At 41.7% G+C, this 9,158-nt stretch overlaps 1 long non-coding RNA gene across 1 annotated transcript; it reads right to left on the bottom strand.

Annotated features, from left to right (window-relative positions):
* Window positions 1-4,919: 4,919 nt before the first annotated feature.
* Window positions 4,920-8,582, bottom strand: LOC138959464 (uncharacterized). Its single transcript, XR_011453723.1, has 5 exons — window positions 8,137-8,582; window positions 7,518-7,620; window positions 6,456-6,516; window positions 5,997-6,090; window positions 4,920-5,125 (listed from the first exon to the last, which is right to left on the bottom strand). It is a non-coding gene; the product is annotated as an uncharacterized lncRNA (long non-coding RNA).
* Between the last annotated feature and the right edge of the window lie 576 nt (window positions 8,583-9,158).

Here is a 9,158-nt window from a genome sequence, read left to right as displayed (position 1 = left end):
TTGCTGAAGTATTTGTTTCGTGTGTGTGTGTGTGTGTGTGTGTGTGTGTGTGTGTGTGTGTGTGTGTGTGTGTGTGTGTGTGTGTTAGAGAGAGAGAGAGAGAGAGAGAGAGAGAGAGAGAGAGAGAGAGAGAGAGAGAGAGAGAGAGAGAGAGAAGTTTTGTACAATAACGCATCCTTTGAACACTTCTATGACAAATGATAAAAATATTCTAGCAAAGGAACCACTCCTGCAAAGGGTATATAGTACCCAGTAAACGCCCACCCAAACTTTTATGCAACATTGGTGCATAGGGGGGTGGGCCTATACAAGGTAGTTTACGGTATTTACGTCTCTCTCTCCCCCCCCCCCCCCCCGGTAAAAGTGGTTTGACCGCAAGAGAAGGAAGCGCGGTATTACAAAATAAGCTATATTTCAATCGTGCCTGGTAATCCTTCTTCCGACTATCGCTCAACACGCACAAAAAAGCTCAGCCGACAACGTGGAAACTGCTGACGTAGTGCGGTGATGACGTGGGCACATATTTATCCTGTCCACCCCTATATGTGTCAGGATAGGAAGCTTCTACATGTATATCAAGAAGAGGGGTTATATGTTGGACATGTTCCTAAGTTGATCCCCCCTCCCCCTCCCCCCCCCCCCCCCCACTCTTTACGCTCTTCGCAGAAGAAACCATTGTTGCTTGCAAAGCGATTTCAATGCGAGGAAACAGGCTGGGTATAAGCTTACCGAAAACTGTTTAGTCGGTTCCAGCAAGATATAAACTAAGTGTTAGTTCCACTTTCTTTTTTGCCTGAAAACAATTAGGGATATAGCACAAAAGCAAGGCGAGGAAAGTATAGGAACAGACCAGATAGCATCTACTTTGCCAGTATGATGCAACTTCTCAATGGGGTAATCCCTGCAAGCCTGCCGAACACCCTTTTTCGGTGCCTTACCAGTCATGCTCATCAACGACATGCTTTGCCTGGCCGCGTGGCCTGCAAGTAACGTAGTAACCAACACCTTCTTTGTCTCCTTGTATGGGAAGGTCAAAGAGTGATTAAGGTAAAGGGGGCAAAGTTGAACCCCCTAAGCAAATTGCCAAATATATGTTTTGCAATATTGATAACGACATACTGTCTGTTACTGTTCTTGAGCCTTGGGGTAGACAAACTCGCATACAGAGCAAGAATTAGAAACAAACAAATTCAAAAGCAGGACAATAAAATAAACATTATATTATTAAAGTTTAACTTAGCCGCCACATCGGGCACTTTAGACCACATGATGGTGCAAGTTGGACCAATAATAAAAACCAAATAACAAACAAATGACAACGTATTTGTAAGCAATCTTCAAAGATAACATAAAAGCATTACCCCGACTAAGGTAGAATAGAAAAAAAATCAATTTTTATCATTGGGACCTTTCTCAAAAAGGAAATATTAATCGTCCAATTTTCTCTCTCGTTTATTTTGGGCTTACGTTTTAAAAACAACAGGACAATAATCAATCAATCAATCAATATGAGGCTTATATCGCGCGTATTCCGTGGGTACAGTTCTAAGCGCAGGGATTTTATTTTTTTATTTTCTTATTTTTATTTTATGCAATTTGTATCGCGCACATATTCAAGGCGCAGGGATTTATTTATGCCGTGTGAGATGGAATTTTTTTTTACACAATACATCACGCATTCACATCGGCCAGCAGATCGCAGCAATTTCGGCGCATATCCTACTTTTCACGGCCTATTATTCCAAGTCACACGGGTATTTTGGTGGACATTTTTATCTATGCCTATACAATTTTGCCAGGAAAGACCCTTTTGTCAATCGTGGGATCTTTAACGTGCACACCCCAATGTAGTGTACACGAAGGGACCTCGGTTTTTCGTCTCATCCGAAAGACTAGCACTTGAACCCACCACCTAGGTTAGGAAAGGTGGGGGGGGGGGGGGGGGGGGGGGGGGGAAGAAAATTGCTAACGCCCTGACCCAGGGTCGAACTCAACCTCTCGCTTCCGAGCGCAAGTGCGTTACCACTCGGCCACCCAGTCCGAGATGTTGAACAGCTGATTGCAAGACATCTCACGCACGAGAAAAAGAAAACCCAAGGCAGGTTTCACAGTATTGATTTCAGCCATTTCCCATTTTCTCACACTTCCAGTCAAACATAAAACTGTGAAATACTGTGAACATGGATGTTATTGTAATTAATTAGGATCAGTACCACACAAAACAAAGAAAAAAATTATACGCAGAGTCTTTTTTTCCATAGAAAATCAAGCGAAACGAAAGTTGCCCCCAAAACGTGAAAATCTATCAAACAAACTTGATGCAAGCCTGACTCCAGAAAGAAGACTGAAAACCACTAATACTAAATGATTTACATAAAGTTTAAACATATAACAGATTTTCACAACAAAGTTCCTTGCCTGAGGCTGTCTATATGTTTGCATGCAGATGTCCTTGATCAGAACGCCATTTTCACCTAAACCGGCCGGCGAAATGTTTTTTTTCACATTTCAAGGTCTCCATACACTAACAAAAGTCACATGTTTTGAAAGTGTATTTATGTGTGTACAAGATAAAAACAGATAAGTACTTCTTTATCATTTTTTTAATGGCAGAAATAAACTTATACTATCGATACCCCCTAATTTAGAAAACGGCAAGAAGAGCCAAGATACCTGTTTCATTAACAAGGAACACTTTTTTGTTCATAAAAAGACACTCAGTCATTTTGATATAAAATAATAATCAATTGCATACATATATGAATACAGAATGTTAAACAAATCTACTTTTATTTTAAGTGGAAAAAACACACAACAAAAAACACGCACATAAGTGACGCACACAAACTGAAGGCTTACCACCAAAGACTGTGGGTACCCTAACTACTCTCCTCACATAGGGAGGGGGGAGATAGAAGGATCCCTAAACAAAGCCTGCCTCAACACGACTTTAGTAGGTAGCCGTGCCTGCTTGGTCATCCAATTATGCCGTCGAAAAACAGAAACAAAGAAGAACAAGTCGCGTAAGGCGAAAATACAAAATTTAGTCAAGCTGTCGAACTCACAGAATGAAACTGAACGCAATGCAATTTTTCAGCAAGACCGTATACTCGTAGCATCGTCAGTCCACCGCTCGTGGCAAAGGCAGTGGAATTGACAAGAAGAGCGGGGTAGTAGTTGCGCTGAGAAGGATAGCACGCTTTTCTGTACCTCTCTTCGTTTTAACTTTCTGAGCGTGTTTTTAATCCAAACATATCATATCTATATGTTTTTGGAATCAGGAACCGACAAGGAATAAGATGAAAGTGTTTTTAAATTGATTTCGAAAATTTAAAGGCACAGTAAGCCTCCCGTAAACCATCACAGAGCTCCCCGAGCGTCTACATACAGTACAAGCATACTTCCATTTGAACGCTCACCGAACGGGAACATCCTGGCTGCTTTCTGCCGAGCGTGAGAAATTTTCAAAGAATTTATTTTCGTGGACTTCTCCTTAAGCGGGGCTCACACACAGGCGGAGCAAGCGGAGCAGGCTGCTCCGATCCTGCTCCGCTCTCCACCTGCCCTCTCACACACAAGCTCCGGTTCCGGAGCAGGCTGCTCCGATCCTGCTCCGGTAGGGGATTCCCCTATGATATGACGTAGTTTCTCCACCCGCGCTGTCTGATGGGAACTATTGTTACACGTGGATAAGCAGTGGCGGGAAAAAAAACACCGTGATGTTTACCAAAGGAGACAAAAGTCTTGTCTTTTATCGCAATTACTGAACATATTTCTAAATGGACTCTGTATAAGTCAGTGTGTGTGTGTGTGTGTGTGCCAGTGCGTTTTAGAGCTTTTCAGACACAAAATATGTGAGTGTGGGGGTCGGGTGAAGAGAGAGGTGGACTAACAACTGTTGGGACATGTTTTAAGTTTTGGTTCTTTTTTGTTTTATCGAGTTATATCCGAAGCTTCAAAGATGTTCAATGTGCATAGTTACACTAGCTTCCATGGAATCCATTCTTTTCTTTTAGATCTACTACTAACAATCTCTCTTGCAGACGGTTAGACTGTTGCTTTATGTTACGCGCAATATGGCTTTGATTTAGATTTAGTTTTTTTCATTTTGTGTGTGGTTTCATTTAGCTTCATTCTACTCAGAAGAAATGTTTTAAACATGATTAACAAAATATTACTTTATGGATGTTTGCAAATAGAAACGTACGTGTGTCAACAGCGCAACAAGTTTCTAAAGAGGACGATATAGAACGCTCATGGCCGGACCGTATCAGGTTGGGGGGGGGGGGGGGGGGGGGGCAATTGTGTTAGGGGTTCATTAGTTGAGGGCGCTAGGGTCAGGACGTTTTGAAATGTAGATGAGAATATGTGGAATCTAGCTGGCGCGTTCTCCGAATATTTGTCATGATTTGTTGATTTTTATTTCATTTTCACCCTTGGAGGAGATACATGTTCAGGCCGGGGGGGGGGGGGGGGGGGAGATACAGGTGACAGGAACCCCCCCCCCCCCCTGGATCCGTCCTTGACGCTAGACAAAAAACAAAAAAGTATCTGTGCTGTAGCTTTTTTTATGTTTTATCTCACCCTCATTTGTGACCCTCCACCACGGAATGAGTCGCATGTCATCTTAGCATGATTTTTATATTTTTACATTTTCCTAAAGAGTTTTGAATGCTCTATCCAGTGGTGAAAACCGTTTTAGAAAAGAGCGAAAACCTTTCGAGTTATAAGCCTGTGACTAAGGTGACCCTCAGACAGTTACCAGACACCCCCCAGACTTATATTAAGCCTAGCGCAAAACCGCGCGAGGTGACATGCGACTCATTCCGTGGTGGAGGGTCACATTTTTGAATGTTGTTTTCACACACACACACACACACACACACACACACACACACACACACACACTTTTAATCCCATTCCATGTACTGCGAAGACTTTATTCAGGGTTTTAGCTAGTACTTAAACATCAAATTTCAAAGCACAAGTCTGAGCTGAGCATAGATATGCATAAATGTGTAAAATAATGGTGATTTGTGATCAAAACACTTCACAGGGAAGCTTGTTTATATGTCTTATGTATGTGTCTTCCATCGCCCTGGCAACATCAGAACTCCACACCAGCCTGCAAAAGTATAAACATAAAAGGTGACACAAATGAAACAAATGCAGCCCACAAAAATGCTTAATATTTCTTGACCTGTTGACCTAGTTAGTTAATATTTGGTGATTATTAACTATATCTTATGCATGACAAAGGTCAACACAGTGGCGAGTTCACAGGTCAAATGGAGGGGTAATTTGGAACACTTTTGAGTTTTGATCTAGCTGTAATCTTCTTTTTTCAGCACATTTTCAACAACAACAAAAAAGGATTAAAACATTACGTCTCCAATGAGTTAACAAGATCGTAAGATTTTGTTGATCTTGTCCGAGTGGATTTTGTGTATACAAGTGTTATCTGATAGTTACCTTATTGCTTCATGTGTCATTAACGGTGTCACTGGTTGTCTGAGGGATGCATTGACTAAGATCTCATATATGCTAGATGTCAAAAAACTACTCAAATTACCTGCCCTCGAAAGGGTGGTAACCAAGCTAAAGAGCTTTTGGTATGCGTTCCGGTAGAAGGTTACCCTCATTTTGTTTAGTTCGAGAGATCTATGATAGCTGACATTTTGGTTCAAACGTCATGGAATGTATCTTTAAGCTCTTATAAGGAAAGTTTGTCTTGTCACAAACCATGCAAAAGCACATTCCTACCTCCCAATGTAAGACTTTCTTTAATCTGAGTATCTTCCATTTAATTGTACGGCAATTAGACAAGAAAAGTCACACTCTGCATAGCGACACAACTCGATGCAAGTCACACATTGCATAATAACTCTCTGCAATTTAACCTCACAATCTGCATGGAGATAAATACCCTGACATTTAGTGTTAAGATTTTGTTTGAATTCAGCAGTTTGTTCAGCTCTATGTGTTTAAAAGTTTACCTTCATCATTTTGACATTCTCGTACTCAAATCACATCTCAGACAATGTTGTAGACTCCATTGATAGACGATGTGGTGCATGGGAGAACTGCAATCTGAAGAAAAGATTAAGAAAGAATACACAGAGGAAGAATAGTCACAACAACATTAGCAGCACCAACAGTCTATATGATTTTACTCAAAAAACATTTAATCATAAAATAAAGATCAGTGTCATGTCAGTGATCTAATGAGTTTGGGGAGATGGGAAGGGTGGGGGCTGTAGAAGGGTAGTTTGGGAACTGAGGGAAGTACGGGTGGGGATAAGCTGGCTATGTACACAGTTTGAAACTAATCAGCATGGTCATCTATAGATGTAGTGACTGGTGCAATATTTAACGAATTTAAAAGGACGACTCTGAAATGTATCATGTGAACCAACTTCTCAATAAACCAAATGAAGACCAGTTTAAAAAGTTACCTGTTTCATTTTGGAATGCTTTTGGTCCCATCACATCTCTGATGTACACTCCATAGACGCACTGTAGTAATAAGAAAAAACTGTTTAAGGAGTAAAAAGATTATGCAGGGAGGAAGAACAGTAAAAACAACAGAATCAGCAGCAACATTCACTAATCTTACTCCACATAACACATAACACTGAATCTCAGTGAAGAGTTAGTGATCCAAATATGTTAATTAAACAGAGAGACATAGAGAGATTGAGAAGGAGACAACAGCTATGTGCATTATGTGCATGTGCGTGTGTGTTTGTGCGTGTGTGTGTGTGTATGTGTGTGTGTGTGTGAGGGAAAATTTAGTCATTGAAAACTAAACACTTTCTACTCTTCAATATCAACAGTCATAGGCATAAGATTAAGAGCCACTGGGAAAGTTGGACATGAACATGTATATGTTGCAGGTGAGGAGGGGGGGGGGGGGTGGTGGTGGCTGGAGGGTCTTTGTTGTTTGTAGATTATAACTTAGCACAAATTCCTGTTGTGCAGTGTGAAACACTGTAATGTATAAGCAGAAATGACTGTGGAATAACTTTCTTCTGTTATATCAGTATGATTATTTGCAAAGTTACCTGGATCATTGTGGCATCCTCTTGAACCTATCACGACTCAGACTTTAGTAGACGTGCCTGTAGAGGGAAGGGATGGGGGAAGGGGGTGGAGGGTGGGCATAGAGAGTGTCGGTGTAATATGAAGGAGGGAGGGGAGAACCATTGGTAAATAAAACTCTTATAATATCAACAGTTCTGAAACTATTTGAGCACGAGTTCCCCATTACCACACAAAGGTGCAGATAGCAACAGATGTTACACCGAGAGTGGGGGGGGGGGGGGGGACTTTTAGAGGGTTGGTTGTTGGACTGTAGTATCTGAATAGCAGTGCTATGGAGTGAGGGTGGTGCTGGGGCGGAGTATGTATCGTACGTAACTTGAATTGGATATTAATAAGCATGATCACTCAGACTAGAGCTAAAAACGGTGTTAATCTTCACAGACATTACATAATATGAATTCACAAGCATGTACCTTTTGTTTTGCCCTTGAGTTTGGTAGAAGGCAATATTGAGTGTCGAACACAAGTTGCATTGATCACTGACACTGCGTCACCCTGCGGTCAATCTCCTCTGATCTGCAGATTGCACCAGCACAAACCTAAACAATGTTATGATCGCAAAAAGCCTGCATAGCCAATGGATCTAAGAACACAAACACTCGATGGATCTAATTAGAGAGTCTGCAAACGAGTCATTTTACGTTGGAAATTCAATGACAATCTGTCAGTCAATGAAGCAGATAGATCTGTCCCTGCGATTGTTTTTGCAAGCAGATAAATGTTTGAACTTCACTTATCCCCTTATCATTCAACAAATTGATATCTTGCATGATGAATTTTGTGCCGAGGAGCTGAACAAACAATCAAAATCAAGCAAGTGGTAGATATCTACATTCAGAAGACAAACTTAATTCAGTCGCAAAAACAAACTGACGAGAAAGAACCTAGCTTAATTACTGCTGTATTGATTTCGGCCAAACCAACGCATTTGCATGCTGAAGTCATTCCTCCTTTGATTCCAATCATTGTACATGATCTTAATGCAAAAACATATATACGAAAACGAGCTGATCGAAATGAGTAACATCGCACCTGCATTGACTGTACTGCGAAAGCGAAGGTCGTCTGCGACTGGAGATTTCGAAGTTGAACAGCAGCGTTTCTTCACACTCAGCTGTTGGCTTCCTCGGAAAAGTGAAAAGCGTGACTTGAAATCTAGCGGAAACCACATTTTATCTTTCCGTTTCGGCATTCTTGTGTAAAATCCATGAAAAAGTTCTTTCGAAAAAGGCGGCCGTCGTTATTTGGGATGCCACCTAGTGTCACACTACTATTTCCGGAGAAAGTGATGAGTGCGCTGATTGGCTGCACCGCTGCACCGGAGCCAAAAAATAGAAACGTGTCCTATTCCTTGCTCCGCACCGCACACACAACTTTCTCCACTCCTGCAACGGAAGTAGCGTCATCTCTCCGCCTGGTGCAGCCTACTCCACCCTTGCTCCGCTTGCTCCACCTGTGTGTGAGCCCCGCTTTAACAACAATTGCGCCTCGTTTTGGTGCTGGCCGGGACGGCTGTTATGAATATGATACCGGAAATCACGCCCGGACAGTAAGCCTCCCGTAAACCATCACAGATACTGTCAGGCTTTTACACACAGTACAAACACCCTTCCATTTGAACGCTCACCAAACGGGAACATCCTTGGTATGGTGCCCTACGTAAAGAGCGAGCAATTTTTAAAGAATTAATTTTGCAGATTGTCTCGAACACTTTTTGGACCCATTCTGAACTCAGGTCAAAAATGAGTTACTTCCCTTCTATCGATGTAAACTGTCGATAGCCGTGGATCGATGATTATCAGAATGTTTTTGGACCGTGGTGCGTTTTTGCGCTAGACCTAACTTTTAAAATCTAAATAATAAATTGACAGCTTGTTACAAAATTCTTTAATCATAAAAGAATGTTTTTCATCAAGACAAGATCAGAAAAGCCCGGAAGCAGGGTCACGCAAGGGTCGTCGCAGACGACGGTTTACAGTGCATATCGCCGTTCCTCTCAACAGTCAAAAGCCATCGCTAGAGTTCTTGTGAACCACAGCCGTTTGTTTCGTGCA

Source organism: Littorina saxatilis, linkage group LG2 (assembly GCF_037325665.1).
Source record: "Littorina saxatilis isolate snail1 linkage group LG2, US_GU_Lsax_2.0, whole genome shotgun sequence".
Lineage (NCBI taxonomy): Eukaryota > Metazoa > Mollusca > Gastropoda > Littorinimorpha > Littorinidae > Littorina > Littorina saxatilis.
The sequence above is the reverse complement of the archived record's forward strand: the minus strand, read 5'-3'. Positions and strand labels throughout refer to the sequence as shown.